Here is a 22179-nt window from a genome sequence, read left to right on the forward strand (position 1 = left end):
CATTTCATTTCTAAGATGGGATTTATCTTGGGAGCATCACTGATTTGCCCCACAGTTTTGCTCTGAACTTTCTTAGGACTTATTCTGAAAGCTCATCACTTAAAGTGGGTGGGGAACTGGCTCACTTTTTCAGTGAGTTTCAGTGGAATAAAGAATAAAGTGATGGAGATACCTTCATCTTGTATTGCTTGGACCACTCTAGAGGGTAAGTCTGGACAGTGAGTGGTGCTTTAGGAATCATCTTGGCTCTTTGTCATAGTTAATTTTACAAATCAAGATATGACATGGGCTATGAATTCTGTGGTACTGCCTTTTTAAGAGCTCATAATCCCTTAAAATCATTTAAATCCTTCAATATGGTAACAGCACTCCTGGAAATTTCTACAAAGGAAATAATTCAAAAGAAAAAGAGGGGAGGAAATCTCTATATGGACTTAAACATTTATGGGAGAATCACTTATAGTAGTGAAAACTGGAAACATCTTGATGTCCAGCAGCAGAGGTATGATTAAACAAATTATGATACATCTGTGGAAAACAATGTAGCCACAAAAAATGATAATTAGGAAGACTATGCAAGGAAAGTGAAAGTATTTATTAAGTGATATTAAACAAAAAAGTGGAACACAAAAATTATATGAACATTATGTAATTATATTATAATAATGTAATTCCTATATCTGACTGAAGACTGAAAGGAAATCTGGAAGAAGAGAAAGCAGTTGTGTTAAGTGGTAGAAAAAAACGAATGATGTTTTTCTTTTTAAATACTTTTAGTGTTGTTGTAGACTTATTTTGGTAATAAATAATTCTTTAAAAAAAAAGAATACTCAAGCTTCTTAACTTATGATTGTTGGAACTTTGGGCAGTAAGTGAGAAAATATTCAAAACCTAGAGGAAGTCACATCAGCAACTATCAAGTCTTGAGCTCAGAATGTGACATTGATAATAGGAGGAGTCAGGTGAGAGGATGTAAAGATAGCAGACATAGAAAACAGGTTCAAGAAGGCACTGTTGGGGAAAGGATTTGCATAGCTGAATATGTACAAAAAGGAACAAACTCACATCCATTCAATAGCCTGTACTGAGTCTAATGATACCTGTGAACAGAGAGAGAGCAAGCAAGAGCCAAAGAAGCATCTTATATTAGTCTTTCTCTTTATCTCTTTGAAAGGCACATTGTCCCTGAAACATCAATGGTCCATTTTGGGGGTCTGATCCTTTCCCTGGAGGCAGCTAAGCAACTCCTCTGGAGGAATGATTCAAATCATTCCTGATTTTTAAATATTAATCCTTGGCCAACTTAATTAATCATAGTATACCAACAAGCCTTTACCCATAGGAGATGAATCCACCCCAAACTGCTCTTTTCCCATAATCTTGCCCTAAACGTGGGTGGGTAGCTCAGGGCAAATTCTGGTCCCAGGCTGCCAATGTTGTGTATTAATGGAGTGAAGCTGGCTGACAGTCTGCAGCCTAAGATGGGTTTTGGAGGAGAATTTATGTGCCAGGGTTAATTATAGCTTGACTTAAATCTTAGATTGTGGATGGACCATGAAAAAGGCAGTTTGATGACTACTATGTGGTCAGATGAACCCAGATACTTAGATCTTTTAAGAGGAAAAAGAAAAACTATAAAATCATCTCCAGGGTACAGACACTGTGGTAAGTACAGGGAAAATTACAAGTTTTGGGTGAGACAAGACTCCTGTCCACAATCCAAAAGAGTGTGTTGGGGAATAGGATAGAAACACAGATAGAACTCAAGTCAATAAACACATCTCACAGAACAAAATACAAGTACCTCAAAGCAATAAACTTTGAGTTTAGGTAATCTGGGTTTAAATCCCAGCTAGGCTCTCTGATCAACCATGAGATCTTAGACAAGTGTCCATGAGTCAGTTTCATTTTCTGTAAAATGAGAATGAATAATAACTGCCTCAAAGGCAAGTATGAAGATTACATAAGATAATGCATTTGAGAATCTGTTGAATCCAAAATGTGAACTGTATAAGGCAGTGGTTCTCAAACTTGGCTGCATATTGGAATCACTCAGGGAGTTAAAAAAAAAAATAGTGATGCCTGGGTCACTCCCCAAGAGATTCTGAATTAATTGGTATCATGTGTGGCCTTGCAGTCAGATACTTAGAATTGTAGAAGAGAAACAAACCCATAACTATGGTTGGAGATTTCAATACCCTTCTCTCAATAATTGATGGAACCAGTAAGACAGAAAATCAGTAAGGAAGTAGAGGACTTGAGCAATGCTATCAATTAATTTGACTTAATTTGACATTTTAAGAACATTCCACTTAACAATGTCAGAATACATAGTCTTTTCAAGAGCACACAGAACATTTTCCAAGATAGACCATATTATAGCTATAAAATAAGTCTTAAGAAATTAAAAAATATCCAAATCAGACAGTGTATTCTTTGATCACAGTAGAATTCAAGCTAGATATTAATAACAGAAAAATAATTGAGAAATAGCCAATTATTTGGGGACACATTTTCACACTTTTAAATAACCTATAGGTCAAAGAAGAAATCAAAAGGGAAATTAGGAAATATTTGGAACTAAATGAAAATACAATGTATCAAAAATTTTGAAATCCAGCCAAAACATTTATAGGGAACTTTATACCACTAAACACTGTGCAGAAGAAGAAAGGTCTCAAACCAATGAGTTTAGATTCTGCCTTAAGTAACTAGAAAAAGAGCAAATTAAACCTAAACCTAAGCAGAAAAGTGTAAATTATAAAGAGCAGAGAAGAAATTAGTGAAATAGAAAACAGAAAAACAAGAGAGAAAAATCAATGAAATCAAAAGCTTGTTCTTTGAGAAGATCAATAAAATTGATAGACTTCTAGCCAGACTTCTTTTCCTGAAAAGAAGAGAGAGAAGACACAAATTACTAATATCAGGAATAAGAAAGGTTATATCACTACAGATTCTACAGATATTAAAAGTATTATAACAGAAATAAGAAAAGCTTTGTGCCACTAAATATGACCAACTTAGAGGAAATGGAAAAATTCTTTGATAGATGCAATTTATCAAAGCTTATTCAAGGAAAAAACAGGTAACTCTAGCTCTACATCTATGAAATAAATTGAATTAGTGGTTAAAAATGTTCCCATAAAGGAAACTTCAGTTCAAGATGGCGAATTTTACCAAATATTTAAGGAAGAAATAGTACCAGTTCTACACACAACCACTTCAAGTAAGCTGAAGAGGATGGAATATATCCCAACTCACTCTATGAAACCAGCATTACTCTGATATCAAAACTAGACAAAAACATCACAAGAAAAGAAAACTAGAGACCAATATCTCTCAAGAGTATCAATGCAAAAATTCTTAAGCAAATTTTAGCAAATAGAACTAACAGTATATATAAAAGCTAATAAATAATAAGCAAGTGCGTTTACCTTGAGAATGCAAGGTTAGTTTGATATTTGAGAATCAATCAATGTATTAACACCACATTAACAGACTTAAAAGAAAAAGTATATGAGTATCTCCATAGGCACAGAAAAAGAATTTGACAGAATTCAAGATCCATTTCTGAGTTTTACAAAAGCAACTCTCAGCAAAGTAAGGAGCTTCTCAACTTGAGAAAGGGCATCAATGAAAAACCTAAAGCTAACATCATACTTAATGGGAAAGACTAACCGTCTTTCCTCTAAGACCAAGAACAAAGCAAGATTGTCCACTGTCATTATTTATATTCAACAATTTACTGCTTCTAGCTAGTACAATAAGGTAAGTAAAATAAATAAATAAATAAATAAATAAATAAATAAATAAATAAATAAATAAATAAATAAATGGAACCCAGACTGAACAAGAAGTAAAACTGTCTGTATTCTCAGACAACATAATTATCTACGTAGTAAATTCTATGGAATCTACCCAAAAGCTACAAAACTAACAACTGAGTTTAGTGAGGCTGCAGGATACGAGATCAATATTAAAAATCAACTGTATTTCTCAATAGTTTCAACAAACAGTTGGAAATTGAAATTGTATAAACATTAGCATTTATAATTGCATAAAAATATCAACTACTTAAAATTAAACCTCAAAAAAGGAGTCTAAGACCTGCATTGCTGAGAGACTAAAAGATGACTTACAGATATGGTGAGATATACTGTGTCCATGGATTGGGAGATTAAAAATTGTTAAGATGTCAGTTCTCCCCATGTAGATCTACAGAATCGATGCAATCCCAATCAAAATCCCACTAGACTTTTTTAAACCCCCAAACTGAAAAATGCTGTAAAATTTAAGTTTATTCTAAAAATCTTATTTTTCTTAGAAAAAGAATGAAGTTGGATTTCAAGACTAATAATAAAGCTATAGTAATCAAGACAGTGGGATATTAGCATAAAGATAAATCAGTGGAACAGAATGGAGAACTCAGAATAGACCCCACAAATACATGGTCAGTAGAGAAAGGCCAGATATTTCAATAAATGTTGCTGAAACCGTTGAATTGCCACATGCAAAAAATAAACATCACTCCAAATCTTGCATCATACATAAAAATTAAATCAAAAATGGATCATAGACCAATATAAAACCTAAAATTATAAAACATCTTTTTTTTTTTACATTTTTTTAATTGAGTCATAGTCAGTCAGTTTACAAAGCTGTGTCAATTTCCAGTGTAGAGCACAATTTTTCAGTTATACATGAACATACATATATCATTGTCACATTCTTTTTCGCTGTGAGAAAATTATAAAACTTCTAGAAGAATATATGGGAGAAAATCTTTGTTTCCTTGGCTTAGGTAAAGACTTCTCAGTTATATCACCAAAAGTGCAATCCATAAAAAAATTAATAAATTAGACCTCATCAAAACTAAGAACTTCTGCTCTCTGAAAGACATTATTAAGGGACTAAAAAGATCAGGAGAAAGTATTTGTCAATCACATATCTGACAAAGGACTTGTATCCAGAATATATAAAGAACTCTTTTTTTTTCTTTTTTTAATTGAAGTTGATTTACCATGTTGTGTTAGTTTCAGGAGTACAGAAGTGATTCAGTTATACACACACACACACACATATACATACAGAATATATAAAGAACTCTTAAAATTCAACAAGGAAACAAAACCAAACCTAACTTAAAAAATAGGCAAAATATTTGAAAGACTCCTCATCAATGAAGATAGAAGAATGGCAAATATACACATGAAAAGAGTCTCAACATCAGCAGTCATTAGGGAAATGTAAATTAATACCATAATTGAGATACCATTACACATTGATTAGAATGGCTAAAATAAAAACCTATTCCTGGAGAGGATGTGGAACAACTGAAACTCATACATTTGGCAAAATGATACAACCACTTTGGGAAACAGTTTGGCAGTTTCTTTTAAAGTTAAATGTATACTTACCATACCCACTTCTAGGTATTTACCTAGAGAAATGAAAATTTATATGCTCATACTTGTTCATAAGGTTTATAGCAGTGTTATTCACAACTGCTTAAAACTAGAAACAATCCAAATGTCCTTCAGTGGTGAATGGTTAGGTAAACTGGAATATCCACACAATGGAATATTACTCAGCAATAAAAAGGATAAATTATTAATATATGCAACAACGTGGAAGAATCTCAGCATAATAATGCTGAGTGAAAGATGTCAAACCAAAAAAAAAGTATGTTTCCATTTATGTAAAATTCTAGAAAATGAAAACTAATCTATAGTGAGAGAAAGCAGATACACTGCTGCAGAATAAGGGGAGGGATCACAAGAGGCACAAGGAAATTTAGGGGTGATTAGCTTGATCATGGTGATAGTTTCACAGATATATAACATATATCAAAATTCACCCTGGGATACACTTCAAATATGTGCAGCTTATTATATGTCAATTAAATCTCAAGAAAGCCACATAAAAAACATTATCTAGGTGACTTTAATGTGCAGCTGAGTTTGAGGACACTAAAACATACATAACTATCATAAGTCCTTCAGTCTTTGGCTTAGAGCTTGGCTGCCATCAACCAACAGAGAATCTTCTATGGTTTAGATTCCAGACCTGTTACAAATCTGAAACCTACAGGATAACTCCAGAATGAGCATACAAACCACCAGATAAATTCATTTTAGTAGGTCCAGGGCCTTCAGTTTAAACTGCAGGGAAGTACTAGATAAAAGTTACTAATCGGAAATGAAATACAAGATACTCAAGCCTTTAAGCTTCCAGGGTTATAAATCACCCACAGTGCAGAGACAAGTTTGGAACTGGTAACTCGGTGAAGTTGCTCTTCCCATCCTTCATAGACTCAGCTTCTGTACTACCCTTACTTTATTAGAATTTGGGGGTTGAACCCACTCCACTTTCGGCTTCTCTTTCCTTTGACCTAATTTACAGTGCTTCCAAGAATAGGTACTTGAACGTATTGAAGAAGTTGCTAACTTTGTTATGCTATGCAAGACTTCCTTAAACGAGTATATTTCCCCTTTCCTCTCAATGACTCGAACAGGACAAACTATAAAGGACCTGAAATTGGCTGAATGAGACCGGTCTATCCACTGTGCTCAGTTTTGCTCAGAGGCAGAGGGATGACTCAGAGTGTCATATTTGCACCTTCAATATGCATATGAATCATGTGGGGACCCTGTCAAAATGCAGATTCTGCATCAACAAGACTAGAGTGGACCCCAAGATACTGCATTTCTAACCAGCTTCTCCTTGATAACGCCGATGCTGCTAGTTGGGTTTCAAGGCAAGTGACCTTTCAAAGTCCTTTCATGCCTGGGACACTGTGAAGCAATCATCACCCTAATAGGGAAGAAGAGAGCATTCAAGTCAAAGGAAGGAAATCTGTGTTAGCCCCGCCTCTGGTGACACTCTCCGTTAAGAAACCCCTGCATTACTTAAATGCTTATACATCTGGTAAGGGTAAGGCTTCATTTGTTGTGCGCAGCTCAGAGTGTTTAAAAAACGTTGTTGATTGGATTTTCTTAACTTTTTCTGAAAAGGATTTGTAATAGAATGGTTTGTGTAGAGTTAGTCAACCCAACTTAAACCATTTTATCGCTGTTGCATCCAACCATCTCCTGTGTGTGCCCCTCCCCTTTTTTCTCATAAAAGATATACAACATTGAAATATGAGACTCTAATGTTTAGTATACTACATAGCTGATGTTCTCAGTTCTTATGACAAATGGGCTCATTTCTCTCTTAGTGAGAGGATTATATCGCATGTCCTGAATTTTCCTTTTTTTGAGGCAAAGATAGCTCTGGTAACAGCAGCAGTTGCTTTTCATGATTTAGAGTTATAGTAAAATCCCTTGGAAAGAATTGTAGGACAGCACTGAAGCCCGGTCATGAATCTTCCTGGGGAAGCTGGCTGCAGCCCTTGGGTGTGTCTTTCTCACCCACTTCTTACTTTCCTCCCCCTCTGCTTTGTACATCATACTGCATGCTTTTTTTTCCAGAGCAAATTCTCGATTTTTGGAAAGGAACAGAGTAGCTTAGTTTTGCCTAAAAGTGACACATTCAAACAAACGTATTTAAAATATATCCGAATTTGCAATTGAAACCAAGTGTACTCGATGGGCTGAAAACCAGGCCAGTCTATATTTTCATCAAAATCCTTATTATGGGTAATTTTCCATCTCAGTTTACCTTGCTCTTTAAATTAGTTCATCGTGATTTTCAATGAAAATAACCGGGAAAAATGCACCCACAAAAGCTCAGAGTAAATCTATATTCCTAGCTCTGTATTCTGTGTCCAGGTTTCCTTATTAAGTGATTACAAGAGCAATTTTCTGTCTTTCAAGTCCATTTCTGCAGAAGAATTTGAATCACCACTGGAATGAATGTGGTAACGAGAGCAGTTCTGTCAACAATATGTGACATGAGGGAGGGGAGCAGAGAAGCTGGGCTGTCTGGACGATGGTTTTGGATTGGGTTAGGGATTTTTGTTGTTGCCAGAAAACTCAGAGTTCAAAGAGAGTAGAGAAGCATATTGATTAGCTTTGGACTGGTCAAAGACTAGATTTATATCTGAATTTAACTAATGTTTTACACATGGTCTCCTTTGTGTTTAAAAGATGTTGTACCCCGGGTTATTTAAAGACTAGGGCCAGCTGAAAGCAATTCCTCTTCTTGTCGTCTCTCCTCCAAATCACGACCATTTAATAGGCTGGTAGATATTAAATCTCTAGGAACAAAAGGGAGTGTGACTGGCCCAAATGACCTGTGATCTCTAAAGTCCCTGTTGGCGCCACAAGATCTTTGTGGCTTATTTTTCCCCCCAAACTTCCTATTCCAGAGGCCACATTTGTGGGGATATCTGGAGAACCAGGCTGACCACTTGCTCATCTGCCAGTTCATCTTTCTTTTGCCCAGTCTGTCAGTTATTTGGATCTGCTGCTGTAAATTTCAGCTCTACCATTAATTTTTGTTTAAAAATAATGTTGTTAACATTATGAAGTGCACTGTGCTAAGCACTTTACGTGTATTATCTTAGGAATCCTCATAATACCCATTTTAGAGGTGACAAACCTGAGGCTCAGGCAGGTAACATAACTTGCTCAAGTCCTCAAGGCCAGGATCCAAAATACAGGCAATTTAACCCTGGACACGTGCACTTAACCACTGTGGATTTGCTTCCTCCATCAGGAGGTTTTTACAGGACTTTGGAACTGAAGGAGTTTGGAAAGGGACAAGGATACAGACTCTAATGAAGTTGCTTCAAAGCTTCATAGCCATCCATTCATTCAACAATAATGTACTCCCGTTCAATTCTTCCAGAAGCACGCTTTCATTAAAGGTCATAGCATCGCTCTATAGCAGGCACCCTTTCCTGGTAGTGGTCCCCACACTAATTCACAGGGTAAGTCTTCTGTAGCAATGTTTCTATTTTAAAACCCACCCCCGTTAGTCAGAGCAGAATGAGTCCCAGGCTGGGTCAACAAGATTCCTTCTACTGGAAATCTGAAACTGGGAAGAAGAGATGGAGATTTAGCTTCTGATATGGACAGAACTGTGATGTGGAAACTCAGTGAAACATGCAAACTCAGGAACTGTAGGGAAGCCATTTTCTTCCACAAATGAGAGCGGAGAGAGGGGCTAAGGGAGGTGAGAGGAGAGGAGGGAGGGGAAAGGCAGGTGGAGGAGGGGGAGGCCAGAGGAGAGGAGACAGATAATATGAAGAAGATGGAGCAGACACACAGAGTAGCTTGAGACCAGATAGGGGACTTTTTGCCAACTTTCCAGTACATGGATTTGGTTTTTCATGAAGCATCCCTATTTCCTTAAAAACACTCTTTGCTTAAGCTGCTCCAAGTTGATGTCTGTCCCTTGTAATCAAAATCCTAATTAATGCTCATTCAAACTCCTGCAAGACCCAGGAACTCAGACACCTTTGTATCTCCCCAGAGCCCAACAGCAGACTCTGCAAACAATGCTTTGTTCTCTGTTCTTTGCTCCAGTGTGCTCAAATCTTTCCAATTTATCTTGAGTCTTTATTCCATCATCTAATTATATGGCCTGAATCCAGTCTCTTTTCTCTCTTGCCCGCCTTACATTCTACCTTGAGATTAATCTTCCAAAACTGTGTTTCCCCCCATGTGTTACTTTACAGCTCAAAAATCTTCATTGGTGCACTAGCTCCTCATCGTGTCTCATGGAACACCAGGGGAGACGTCCCAGCATGAAGAGTTCTGTGGTCGAAGACTCTTGGGAAGTCAGCGTTCTCCCTCTCTCGACTTTGCCACATACATCAGCACTGATACAGGCTTTGAGAAGTTCTGTTTATGAATCAAAGCCTCCACTCACCACCGAAAAACACAAACACACACCACTCATCCTGAATTTGATTCGATATTTCCTTTCTAGGTGTGGCACCTCCAGGAGAAGGGGAATACCTACAGAATTAGGGCCAAGCAGCTTTCTTGCCCTCTGCCCCATATATGGGTTACCTGATTTGATTGACCATTTATTTCTCCCTCGGCTGCAGTCAGGTGAACCTCCTTCTTGCTTCCTGTACTTTCTCCCCTCTGTGTCCCCTCCACATGGCATGTTCCTTGCCCACCCGGACTCCAAGCTCCACCTCCTCCACGGAGTCTTCCCAGACCACTCAGATCCACCTTGTGCTTGTACATTTCTCACCTTCTAAGGCCCTTGTGATTTGAACCACAGAGTTAGCACTTAGGCATAGTCTGTTTCCACCTAACTCTTTCATACCTGATATGTCTGTCAACTGACAAAGAGTGTAAGTTTATGAAACATAAAAACCATATGCTTTCTTCTATAATATCTAGCTCAAGACTAGCACAAAAAACATTTTTAAGGATGATGCATTAAATGAATCGGGCCAATTCTCTGACGTAGAATGACAAATATTTTCTCTCCATCTGCTCAAGAATGGCCTGGTCATTAGAGGTAAGGATGCTCCAGGCTTAATGCCAGGCTTTCTCTGAGGAGTTACTCCCACCATGGCAGGGTTCTCTTGGGTACAGAACTTTGAAGGTATCCTTATCTGCTTGTAAGGGAAGAAGGTTAGCATGTCTGAAAACAGGGATTGTGCAGAGGACCTTGCCACAGTTAAAAATCCATGCTCAGAAATAGCTGAAATGCTCTTCCATATAAAATTGGTTAAATCTACAGTAGCCTACCCATGGCACGATATCATAAAAAGCTTTAATAGATCATATTGCAGAAGAATATTTAATGACGGGAAAATATTTATGATATATTGTTAAGTGAGAAACAATTTCAAAAAGAGAAGATACACTATGTTTATAATTTGATTATTGGGAGTTTGGTATTAGCAGATACAAACTATTATACATAAAATAAACAAGGACCTATTGTATAGCACAGGGAACTATATTCAATACCTTGTAATGGCCTATAATAAAAAAGAATATGAAAAGAAATATACATATATATGAATAACTATGCTGTATACCAGAAAATAACACAATGTTGTAAATCAACTATACTTCAATTTAAAAAATAATAAATGAATGAATGAGGTGAGACAAAGAATATGCATTGAAACAACATCAGAATGGTAAATGAACATGTTGACATTGATTATATCTGGGTAGTGGGATCACAAGCGTTGAGGTTTTTTTTTCAATCCCTTTTTGTACTTTTCTGTATTTTCCTGGTTTTCCACATTGAACATGTATTACTTTTGTAATCAGAAAAAAGTAATCCAAAACACAATTCCATGTTTTCTCTCTTCTCCCAGCTCCTGCCTTCACACTGAATGCTTGAAGTTACGTTCAGAGACCCAGAGAATCCTCTTTATTTTGACTTTGGGCCTTAACCTCTTGTTGGCTGTGGTCAGCTCTCTTTCTTCCACTAGGCTTACACAGGAATGTCCCAGGGCCCACTAATAACCTGGGCACTGTCCAGTGTAGGCTTCTGAGCTGAGGATAAGGAACGGATCGAAATAACTTCTGCCTCCTTCCTTCCCCAGACATATTCTGACTCTTCTCACTCCGTTTTCCCCTTCTCGCTCTCTTTTCTCCTAGAAAGAAAATGCTGATGGATGTGGATATTGAAACCATCTTCTAGGGGCTAAGAAGAGACATGGAGGGAAGGCCTAGAACTGCACAATGTCCCCACGTGGGCATGTATAGCTTTACCTGATCACCGCCTAAGAAAGATTCCAGCTCAGCTATGAGTGGAAGAAAGAGCTGTTAGGTTGTGTGTTGAGAATATACATAATCCCTTTGACTTTTTCTCATGGGACTGGGGAAATGTTTTAGTTGATTTAAATTATAGTTTTACACAGGAGTGCTGTTTCTTCTGCTGTGCTTTATGCTTACTATGAACCACAGAGGGCATCCCTACAAATGTCAAAGATGAGTGAACATTTTCTATGGAGAAAATGACACAGTCTTACCCTATTTCAATGCCTCTCTCCACTGCCACTCTTCTTGGCACTGGGTGACCTCCATCAATGCACAGATATTCCTCACGAAGAAAGCTGCAGCTCAGGGGGCTTGTTTTGGAAAAAGACACTGTACTTTGGCTTTAGTCCCTCCTGGGAGTTGGGGTCTTGTCTTCATGCCTGATTAAGGGGGATCTTTGGGAGCCTCTGCCCAGAGCCCTTCAGAAGCTTTGCCTGCCGTCGTTTAGGCAGGATGGGAGCTGAAGCATCAAGACCATAAAGGTTCTGAGATTCTATTTCTCCTCGGGACAGGACAAGCCTCCTGCCCCAGACCCTGCTCTGGCCTCAAGCCCCGGGCACAGCCATGCAGCTGATACCCCAGCATCTCTAACTGAAATGTTTGGAGGGCCTTAAGAGCCTCACTTAACTGGTTTAGCCTTAGTGCAGAGGCTCCTTGCGTAACACTGGCGTCTTTCGAAAAGGAATATGTTGGCAGTCAGCCTGGAGGCTGCAATCCTTATGGGAGAGGAAGGCATGGCCTCCAGAAGGTCTCTGTTAACAGTGGGCATGGCGGAGGCCAGGCAAGTAGAATGATTAATCCATCTGCACCCAATGATTACAGAATTCTGTCCATCTGCCTCCAATGATTGCCGAATCCTGATAATGGCCTGCGTACTGCCCCAGACGTCTGGTACTGCAATATCCTCTACTGAGAAGGCACTTAGGGAAACAGGGGAAGAGAGAGGAGTTTCCTTTTCAAAAAGTCCTCACTTGCAGGATCCTGTCCTTTTGCCTTTACTCTCCCTGGTGCCTCTGTCAAACTGCACAGTTGTCCTTTGGTATCCATGGGGCATTGGTGCCAGGAGCCCCTGCAAATACCAAAAGCCATGGATGCTCAAGTCCTTTATATAAAATGGCATAGTGCACTGAATACGGTCGACCCTCCATATCCATGGATTCAACCAACCACAGATTGAAATTTAATCTGCAGTCTGCTTTTGGCTGAATCCCCTTCATGCAAAACCCACAAAAAGGGAACGCTGACTGTACATTTATTGAAAAAAATCTGTGTATAAGTGGACCTAGGCAGTTCAAACCCTATGTTGCTCAAAGGCCAACTGTAATTGGCTCACTTAGGGCTGGGAGGACAGTTAAAAAGCAACTGACAATGGTGGGAACTGGGTAAGTCAGTGTCATTGGCCTGGGCCTTTATTTACTCTGTATGTGGTCAATAGATAAAGTCACTTTATTACCTACCATCTGGGAGAGCCTATCTATCTATCTATCTATCTATCTATCTATCTATCTATCTATCTATCTACCTACCTACCTACCTACCTACCTATCTAGTAATTATGAGCACACAGTTTGTTCATTCCAACTTGATCTAACTTTGCCCATGAATTACATATTTATAATCTGTTCAATTGCTCTTTTCTGGCTCCATTTTCCCCCTTGCTCTCAGCCCAGCCATTTCTGATGGGCAAGGAAGTAAGTCCCTCTGTGTCTGGGTTAGTTTCATTCATTACAAAAAAAAAAAAAAAGTACTGTTTGCCTACCATGTGTCAGGCACTGTTTGGCCATTTAAGATATATTTGTGAACAACTTAGAAAAGGACCCTTGTAGAGGGGTGGGGGAAGATAGACAATAAGCAATAAATATAAATACATACATTACATGGTACGTTAGGAGACAATACATGATATGGGGACCAAAAAAGAGCAAGAATGTGCAGGTTAAGGGTGATGGAGAGTGTCAAGGTGTAGGGAGAGGGCACATTTCAGTATTAAACAGGGTGGTCAAGTGGGCCCTGTTGGAAAGGTGAGACTCTAAAGACTGAAGGAGTGAGAGGATGGCAAGTAGATTTGTGGGGCAGGAGTGTTCAGGTAGAGGGTGGAGCTAGAGCAGAGGCCTCCATGTGGGAACACACCTGGTGTGTCTGAGGAGTATCAAGGAGTCTGGACTCCCAGAATGAGTGAGGAAGAGAGCACCCAAAGAGGAAGACAGAGTGAGTGGTGGGAGGAGCCGGCAGACAGTGCAGGACCTCCTTGGCCATTGTAAAGACTTTGGTTTTTACACCAAGAGTTGTTAAAAGGTAACCTTACAAGAAATAAGGGAGAGGAGGCTTTTGAAGGGTTCTGATTAGAAAGTGCTCTGATCTAAGGATGACTCTCGCTGCCGTGTTGAAGGTAAGAGCAAAAGCAGGGAGACTCGACAGGAGGCCAGAGCAGTAATCCAGGTGAGAGAAGGTGGTGGTGGCTTAGACAAGGACGGCAGTCACGAAGGAGGTGAGAAGTGGCTGGATTCTGGGTGCATTCTGTCGTTAGAGTTAATTCCTGTCAGATCTGATGTACGTGGGAGAGGAAGACAGGAGTCAAGGATAACTCAGTGTTTTTGGCTTGAGCCACTGAGGGAACAGAATGGCCATCCCATTGTGATGGGAAACTGCAGGTAATCAAGTTTGGGGAGCAACTCGAGAGTTTACTGTTGGATGTCTTGACTTTGGAGATATGGAGCAGACAAGACAGTTGGATATATGAGTCTAGGGTTCAGAGAAGAGGTCTGAACTAGGAGTCTAAGTGTGGGTCATGGGGATATTAACTGTATTTAAAACTCCATATCTGGATGAGATCATCAAAAGAGGTGGATACAGAAGAGTAGAGGACTGAGGTCTGAGCCACAGGCACTTCAATATTAGAGTCGGGAGAAGAGGAGGAGCCAGAAAGAGACCAAGAAGGTGGGAGCAGTGAGATAGGAGGAAAACCGAGAGGGCGAGGTGCCCTGGAAGCATAGGGAAGGAAGTGTATCAGGAGGACCTGGTCGATTCTATCAGATGCTGTTAATCAGTAAGATAAGAACTGAGAACTGACCATTGGATTTAGCAAGTCATGGTAACTCTGATCAGAAAAACTTCTGTGGAGCAACGAAGGGGATAGGCCTGATTTGGGGTTGGTTTCAGAGGGAACTGGAGGAGAGGAATTGGACATAGAAAGTGGGAATGATCCTTCTGAGGAATCTGCTCTGAAGGGGAGCAAATGGGACAGAGGCTGCCAAGGGAAGTACAGTCATTAAAAGGCTTTGTTTTTGTTTTGTTTTTGTTTTTGTTTTAAATAATAGCATGTTTGTGTGCTGATGGAAAGAATCCAGGAGAGAGTAAAAATTCGGCGTAGGAGAGAAAAGGAAGAGTCACCGAATAATGTCTGTGGGTCAGTGAAAGGGACTGGACTGCATGCACAAGTGGAGGAATTTGCTTTGGATGGATGGGTCACCCCTGATGATGGTGAAAAGGTGAAGTATGAAGATGCAGCTGCTGGACAGGGAGTGAAAGTGATGGTCGGAATCTGCAGACTTTTCCTCTGGTTGCTTCTATTTTCCCAGTGAAAAAAGAATCCAATTAGATTCTTTTAGAATTCAGCTAAGTGTGAGAATGAGAAGGAAATATTAAGGGTTTGAGAAGAGAAAAGAAGGTATGACACTGTCATCCAGGAGCATAGGTGAGTTTACAGGTCAGGGAAACACACGCATGACTGTTGGGCAGCACTAACGGCCCACTTAAGTTTCATCACCATAAACTTCAAATGCGATCACGCCGCGTGATTGTGTGTGTGTATTTCTCTAGCTAGGTATGGCCATGACATTTACACTGGGTCAGGAGGGGAGTGGGACATCGGGCAGGGGTGGGCAACAGTGAAGGGCGGTGGGATCAATCGACTGGAGGTTCCAGTGGGTCAGAGGATGTTTGGGATTGGGAAGGAGGTGAGCTGGAAAGTTAGGAGGCTGGAGTCAGTAGGATGAATGAAACTGAGATTATGGAAGAACTGCAGTTTTGTGTAATCACAGCTGCGGGTTGAGTAGAGGGAAGATCATCAGAGAAGTTCAGGGACTGAGAGGCTTGGGTGTTGGAAGGGTCATCTAGGTGCATATTGAATCATCAAGAGTCAAGACACTATTGGAGAGAGTGACGGTGAACCGAGATCTAGAGTAACTGAAAAATGACCTCTGAGGGTCAGGAGAAGACAGTAATGATTGATAAAATCTGATGACATGAAATTCAACATGGTGTGTAAGGGAATACTTTTAAAAGTGATACTGAGATGTAAGGACACTTCTCTCACCTCCAGGCCTACTGATGAGAGCTGTGAGAGAAAAGTCAGTCCCTGCTGGAGAAGGCTGTGGGGGCAGCAGCACACTCAGTGGAGAGCTGGGTGTCCCATAGGGAAAGAAGTGAAGAGGATGCTCAGAGAGTAGGTTGAGGATAAAGGAGATTTTGCTAATCATGGATTATGAACTCCAGAGGTCAAGGAAAAAAAGTTTCAGGAGCAGAGGAGGTGGGAGAAGCCACACAATAGGGAAAGACAGGGCCTCCTGGGAACTGGAGACCTGGACATGAGGTGACCTAGGAGATTTTAGGACTGACATACACAGGGACAAGGACACAATGAGATTAGTCCCACTGGATACACAGCAGATGATGGTGGCAAGGCTGAGTGCTGGGATTTCAGGGGCTCCTGATGAGGTGGGGAGGTGAGGGGAGACTCTCTGAATAGTGTGCCCCTGACCCAGCTTGGCAACTTCCTGGAGGGGCCTCTCCTACTCATTTCCTGCTCTCTAATTTTTCACCATTTCCAAAGGCTACACCTAACAGTTGTGACGATTCTGACTGCCATGTTATCCACTGATTCTGAAAGAAGTCGGACAGACCTTCCTGTCTGGTAACTGAATTTCCTGTTTCTCTAAATGCCCTCAAAGTACTTCATCACATCCACCCCCTCCACACCCAGTGTACACATCCGGGGCTCTGTTGACACACTTGTCCCATGGACTACTGCCAAAAAAGTCTGGGTTCAAATATTCACAGGGCTGAAACCCTCCCAGATGGGCATTTTGGGAAGCGTGAGGGGGTCCCGAGGTCTAGCAGGCAGTCCGTCTAAGGCTGTCTCATCCGTGCTTGCATCTTCATTCAAAACCTCTTCCCCTCTCTGCCTGCACAATAAACTGCTTTGGCAGGAAAGCTTCCAAGTCCGGGGAAGGTGGTTTCCCCTCATGTGGTCCACATTTCAGAGAGCACAGCTGCTCACCATCTTAGTGAATGAGATCGTGCTTCAGTTCCTGGCTGCTCAACCCCAGTTAATCACTTGGTCCCTGTCTTCATTCAGCTTCTCTTCTGGGCTTACCTCTCTCCTGACTGAAAGCCAGACCCTCTTTGGGCTAGCTCATAGCCTGAGATGGCAGCCCTCTAATCACCTCCAGGGTTTGTTTCTGAAAAATCTCCAAGGCACTTCCAGAAGGAGGTTTGGGGAAGGGAGCCCAGGATGCTAATAAAAGCATGGTGTTTGCTGTGGTAAATGAAAGGATGAGCTCCCAGGAAATAGGTGATGCTCTGACATCCACGTCAGCTGGTCGAATACCAATTTCTCACCTCTTCTAGGACCTCAGAAATCTGCTCTGCTCTGATAAGGCTTGACGCCTTGTCTGGGGGAGCCCCACTTTCTTTCCTATCCCCACTTTAACTTACTTCAATTATTCTTCCTTATCCAGCTTTCAAGAAAATTGGCATTTAAATTTGCTGACCCCCATCTCCCTCACGAAAATGCAGTTACTCACTGGAGAGGTAACTGTTGAGTGTAACTGGTCAAAATGCCAATGGGCCAAGCAGGAGGAGGGTAGTAAAAGACAGGAGGGGATGGCTGGCACTATGGTAGCCTGCACAGTGTATGTCAGTGTGGCCAGCTCTTAAAACTGGGACAGAGAAGCTAAAAAATCCAGATATTTCTGTACAAGCTTCCAATTTTAAATGCTTGGTAATTAACTTTGAAAAAATGCTAGGAAAGGCACACAAAATATATCTTTGGGTCATGTTGGCTCACGGCCCAAGGTGAGACACCAGTGACCTGTGTAAATTTCAGCCCACATCTGGTTCTGTGTTAAGTACAATGGTTCCTTCATGGTTGCTTTTTAGTAAGAAGACCACTTGGGGCTCCTTGTGGCCCTGAAATCACACAGGAAGGGCTGACCTCAGTGACTGCATCCAGTCCATTCAGAGTCCTTCTTCTTTGGATAGTTTGTTCCTCTATACACTGGGGACGTGGAGTAGGCTGCCTGGCCCTCTCGGGAAAGCTGTCAAGTTCAGTTAGGCTGCAATCACTCCGATCTGCCTGAGGCCAGTGGGTGTTACAGCAAAGTCTTCCTCACTGTGAAAGGCAGCTGAAGGCTGAAGTGGGGTCATTCCCATCTCTAGTCAGAGACTCTAGGAGTTGATTTCCCCACAGCAGGTTACCCGCCAGAAGTTCTACATGTGACCACTGGAGTCAGATCCCTGGGTTCAAAACTCTCCTTTGCTACTTAATTAGTCTCTCTGACCTCAGTTTCCTTATCTGTAAAATGGGGAATTAAAAGAACATCCTAAGTAGGATTCTGTGAGATGAGCTGGCCAAGTGCTACCTTAGCACAGTGACTGAAGAGTAAGCTCCCACACTGGAAGAGGGATGTGACTTCATTTTTTAAACAGAGATGTATTTAGCATTTAGTTAAAGCTTATTTTTACAGCCACGTTTGAAAACTGGTGGTTCAGACCTGTTTCACTCACCATCTTCAAACCTGCCTTGCTCTGGCCACTTTCTCCCCAAGTTATCATGTCTCTGCGTATCCTGGGGACAATTTTTGTATCTGAGTCTCTTAACCCCAGGCTGTGGCACTTGATTAACCTTTTCCCCGGTGTTGTCTCTTTGTGTCCCAAAGGCTCCTTCTCAACTGCATCCCGATGCCAAGTCCCAGGCTCAGGAGACTGGCTCAGAACGTCCCACTAAGCTCCTGGGCACCAGCCTGTTGAGAAAGGCTATATCTCCTCTTTGCATATATGTTCTTCCAGCTTCTTTCACCTTCTTTTAGATTTACTCCGCCTCCAGCCTGCTACCACCGCACCCCACCTCCCAACAAAAAGTGCTATCAAAAACTTGGAATCAAACTTTAAATTTAAAAATGTGACTTAGTTTGTTGCCTTTCAACCAAAGGCAGCATCCCTCATCCATCTTGAGAGAGGAGTCAGCATTTCCGGAAGACTGGCCACAACGTGGGGTTCCTGGGAGAAGCCTTTTAAAAATACCAGGGGAGGGAGGGCGTGGTCTGCGATTGGGAGTAAGGGAGGTATATCCGGAGCAGAGAGAAAACTCTCAGGTTAGGCAGACGGGGGTCTCGGGAGAGGGAAGGGAAGTCCACCCCTTCCACCGCGGGGAGACCAGCCTGCAGCGCAGCGATGGCCGGAAGTGCTGGGCTCAGAGGAGGGAGGGTGGGTGGCTGGGGAGGGGCTGCCTGAGCGCTGCTTCTCCCCGCTGGACTGGGGTATTTATAGCACCTGTGTTTCTGGACCTGTCTCCACCTGGATTTATGCGGTCTGTGGCTGGAGCGTGTGTGGGGAAAGAGACGGGGGGTGGGGCACATCTTGCTTCAGGGCTGATTCTCAGCCTTGGGACTCCGGCTGGAATGGAAGTTGCAAAATCAAAACAAGGGGCCATCTGGGGGAACACCGAGGCAGAGCAGCTCTTCCGTGCTGCCTCTGCAAAGCAGCCGGCGGTTAGGCCCCGTGAAACACGGGGCTTTCCAACCCCACCTAGTGTTATACTGACCGCAGCCGTGGGCGTGGGTGGGGCAGGTGTGGGAGGCAGGGGAAGTGGATCCCACCCTCCCAGTCGCCTAGGGGCTCTGGCTTTCTCCTTCCCGGCCCCTCCTCCAAAGGGTTAAAGGCGGAAAAAAAAAAAAAAAGTTCGCTCTCCCAGGGGAATCTGCACTTCGAAAAAGGAGCCCCGAGAGCACGTGGTGGCCCATCTTCTGTTCAGACCCGCAGGTAAAGTCCACGTCTGCGGACCCGCCATTCGCCTCCGCACCCTCAACTTCCCCTAACCACTACGTGTCTGGTTGCCCTCAGACTGCGATGACATCATTTAAAAAATGAAATAACTGTCCTTTAGGTTCTTCAAGAACCTAGGAGGCAAATAATCCCAAGGAAGGCTGTATGGCCAATCCTTTAGGCATGTTTTGGATACATGCCCTGAGCAGGCCCCGACGGGGAGGCATCCTACCTGTAAAGCCACCCCCACTGTTCCACAGCAAATTAGACTGGAGAAGAGGCTCTGGGCTCGGTGGGAGGCTGATCCAGGAAAGTTAAGGACAGCGGCGGTACCTAGAGAAACGAAAACATCATTGACATTGGTTCAGCCATTCCTTTTATCATTTAACCTCAGGGCGGCACAAATAAGGTAGCACTGTTGTTAGGGTGCCCATTTCACAGATGGAGAAACTGAGGCTTAGAAAGGCTAAGGGACGTGCCCCAAAGTGACGTAGCAAGGACCACCTTCAGTACCAAACTCAGAATCTGGGGACCCGGGAGGAGGGCCGCGGAGGCGGGAGGGCGGGCGCGGCGCGGGAGCGGTTCCGGCGGCGGCGGCGGCGGCGGGGAGGAGTCGGGTCCCGGGGGCGAAGCGCAGGCCCGGGGCTGCTGCGAGGGCCGGTTTGGTCGCCGGGGACGAGGGGCAGCCCGCCGGGAATCCGGAGCAGGACGGCTAGGCCGGGGCAGCTGCCAGACGGGGCTGGTGTGAGTGGCCCGCGCCGCCGGCCCCCACCTCCAGGCCGCGCTGCGGTCGGGCAGCGAGCAGGCCACATACCGCGCGGCGCAGAGGAAATGGCTGGAATTCCTCCCGCGGCGCCTCGCTCGGGCCTCGGGGCGGGCGGGGCGCTGGCGAGGGCTGCCTGGGCTCCGGTTCCCAGCTCCGGGCACCGGTGGGGGACCTCTCCCCTGGGAGCGCCGCCGCCACTGACTGCCAGCATCTGCGCTCTCAGAACACGCGAAGGGGCATGGGCTCGGCCTCCGCACAGACTCTCCCGCCCCGCCCGGCCTCCTGCCCCCTTAACCTGTCTCTGGCGCTGGTTGTCTGGGCCAGCCATCTGCGGAGCGGTCCTGCACCCTTTCTGAATCCCGTGCTGAATCCCCTGCTGCCTCCCGGCTGGTCAGGCATGGGGCCTCAGCCTCTGGGGTGGCTCACAACACGCACAGCACGCGAGGGGCCCAGCAGAACAGGATGCTGAAGCTCCAGGCAGTGAGGCCTCTGAAAGTCCCAGCCTACGCTTTTGGAAAGCCCTGGCCACGGATACCTCCAAATGTTCTGGGCTATTTAAATGTTTGTTAAATCAATGAGAATTGGACAGGCACAGTACAAACAGAAGCTGAGACCAAAGGAAGAGCAGGCCAAAAGTAGATCCTGCTAGAAAGTGCTCATGTTTGCTTCCTGCGTACGCAGAGAAACTGCTACCTAGACCTGTCCTGGCCTCTCTTAACCTGCCATCCCAAGGCAAGCCCCGCCCAGAGTGCCCCTCGCCATTACTTCCCCAAGACCACCTGCACACCTTGATCCTAACCCTAATCCCAAGGCCCCTTCTCACCCTCTTACCCTGGCTTTAGTTTCTGAGCTTGGTTTAGTTGGTAAGCACCTTTTTCTCTATCCTACCCTCCCCCACCTCCACCTCCAGTCCTTCCCATGCTGGTCCTCCTCTATCTCTCTATCCAGGGCTCAGGAGGATCTGATTCCACGTGAAGTGGGGCTGTACAGCCATTCCAAATGGGACTGGGGCACAGAGCAGGTGCCCAGGCCTAAGGCTGGGGTCAGAGATGGTGCTGGTTGTGTCTGCTTGGCCCGGGGAGTGGGGGTGAGTTCAATTCCAGGAGCAGGGCAGGGACAGGGTTTCTGAAATTGATCCACATCTCTGAGTCCAGGTTATCAGCTCAAATTTCCACCCTCTCTAGGGAATTCTGAGTAACCAGACCTAAAATGGGGGAGGGGGTGGAGGAGAAGGTGGGGGTACTCCCCTGCCAGGTCCTGGGAGGTAATAGGAGACCAGAGGCAGGCCTGTCCTAACGCACTTACCCCTCCTCAGCCAGGCATACGTGGTGGTGGAACTGGGGAGGGGCAGGGGATGAGGTGTCATTTCCAAGGCTGCCCCTGGACACTTGCCCATGAGGAGCAGGCCCAGGAGGCCTTGGCAGACCCTTCGTACAGACACAGGCAGACAGAAACACAGACAGCTCACAGTGACAGTCTTGGTTCTGGGAATTTTGGAAGTCAAAACCCCTACATTTTTCACAAGAAAAAGGAACAAATTTTGGCATCTTTGCTCCAGAAACAGGAACTGTCCAAGACAGTGACCTCTGATAATCACTTCCTCATCTCAGTGCTCAGAAGCTGGTGGGCTCCCTCAGCCCTTCTGTTTTCTCCCCAGTGTGCTGTGGGTGGGGGCCCCAG

The 22179-nt window shown here is 43.5% G+C and overlaps 1 long non-coding RNA gene across 2 annotated transcripts; it reads right to left on the reverse strand.

The window, feature by feature from the left end:
* Window positions 1-460: 460 nt before the first annotated feature.
* Window positions 461-20961, reverse strand: LOC135323071 (uncharacterized). Of its 2 annotated transcripts, none has more exons than XR_010384209.1 (3): window positions 20795-20961; window positions 19966-20066; window positions 461-528 (listed from the first exon to the last, which is right to left on the reverse strand). It is a non-coding gene; the product is annotated as an uncharacterized LOC135323071 (long non-coding RNA). The 2 variants fall into 2 exon arrangements; XR_010384208.1 differs by lacking the exon at window positions 461-528 and adding an exon at window positions 10888-11524.
* Window positions 20962-22179: the final 1218 nt, after the last annotated feature.

Source organism: Camelus dromedarius, chromosome 15 (genome assembly GCF_036321535.1).
Source record: "Camelus dromedarius isolate mCamDro1 chromosome 15, mCamDro1.pat, whole genome shotgun sequence".
Classification (NCBI taxonomy): Eukaryota; Metazoa; Chordata; class Mammalia; order Artiodactyla; family Camelidae; genus Camelus; species Camelus dromedarius.